The sequence below is a fragment of the Mus pahari genome, chromosome 13, assembly GCF_900095145.1.
Source record: "Mus pahari chromosome 13, PAHARI_EIJ_v1.1, whole genome shotgun sequence".
Lineage (NCBI taxonomy): Eukaryota > Metazoa > Chordata > Mammalia > Rodentia > Muridae > Mus > Mus pahari.
In genome coordinates, this window is record NC_034602.1 from 75,665,114 (window position 1) to 75,666,868 (window position 1,755).

Genomic DNA, 1,755 nt, shown 5'->3' on the forward strand with positions numbered 1-1,755 from the left:
AGGGTGGGGGGGGGGATAGGGAACTTTCGGGATAGCATTTGAAATGTAAATATAGAAGATATCTAGTAAAAAATAATATAATATGAAAAAAAACCAACCATCCCAAACCTGTTTTCTAAATTTCAGCTGCTAAGGTACACCAATGTCATTTTGGCTGCGACAGATGAAGGCTAGACTACATCTTGAATAGACAGTGGAACTTGGTAGCATTATTCATATAGTTCTATCTTCATTGCCATGCAGAGTGGAAGAGTTCTGGGGTCAGGCAGGTTTACACGTAGGTTATAGGCAATGTATGGTCAGGCCAGGTTCCCTGCAAGAAGGTTCAGAAAGAAGACGGCAAAGCTGTGAGAGGAAAGCTCGACCTGCACGGAAGCCTTTAGGATGCTGGAGATGCCAGGTCTGTGTGACATCAACCTAGGAAAGTCACAAACATAGATTTAAACTGGCCCAAGAGAGAGGCCTCATATAATACAAATAGAAGAATTAGAAGGTCCAAGTTACCCAAGACTGTTGGAGATCAATGAAGCCATTAATAGTCCCAGATGTGGGGCAGAGAACCACAAAACATGCTGGTTTTCCTGCTGGTTTCTGGACTTATTTGGTCTGATTTTTCTGAGCTGTATATCTACTCCTTTCTTTTGAAATTGGGATGTTTATCCAGTGCCATTGGACATTAGAAGTATACAACATACCTTTTATGTGGTAGAGACTTACAATTAAGAGATTATCTGAGACTCTGCACTTAACATGGTTCAACTATTTGTCACTGTCAAAGGAGTTTGTAGAAGCCCAGCCCACCATGCCGACTGCCTATAAAGCTCTATGTGGCCCACATGGCCAACTAATAGCTTTCCCAAGCTCACCCTACCTTGCTTCCTGTCCAGAGGCTTTAGCCAGACTTTGGGGGCTCTGGTAAGAGATTTCTCTGCCTCAGGCATCTCCCGTGGCAACCCCATTTTGCAGAACATTAGAGAAACTCAAGCTACCCCGAGAAAACCTGGTAAGAGTTCCCCCCTGAAACCCTGAGGAATCCCCAAGCCCACCTCACTGACTGCCACAAAATCTCCAGTTGGCCTAAGAGGCCCTAGCCAGAGTCCCCATTCACAGGCCCACTTAGAAATACCCTAAGCCAACTCCACTCCACGGACAGCCTTCCACATATCAAAGCTACACGTAAAATACACAAACATCATTCTAATCCAACAGGGTCAGGTCACATCACAAAACATCACAAATACAAATATCAATATAGGACATGCTGTCTCCCAAACACCAATATCACAGTAATGATCCTTATTAAGAACAACTTACAATAAACTCAAAACATGAAATTCAAAACAACATTTACAAACTTGCTCAAAGAGCTTAAGAGTTGAAAGAGGAGGCAAATAATCACCTGAGCAAATTTAAGAAAAACAGAAAAAAAAAAAACTGATGGAAGCCCAAGAAAACAGAGAAATGAAATAAGGTGACAATTCATAGTATGAAAGTATAATCTAATAATGGGATAGAAATACTGGAAAAAGAAACAACTGAAATGAAACTAGAAATGAATATTTCAACAATCCAGATAAAACTCTTGGATACTCTCTCTAACAGGATGAATCATGTAGAAGACAGCATATTAAGATTTTAGAACAAAGCAGAAAAATTGGACCATTCAATCAAAGAAAACGATTAATTTTAAAAGACCACATGAACAAAAGATGTAAGATTTTGGGGCAACCATGATAAGACCACAACTATGAGTCA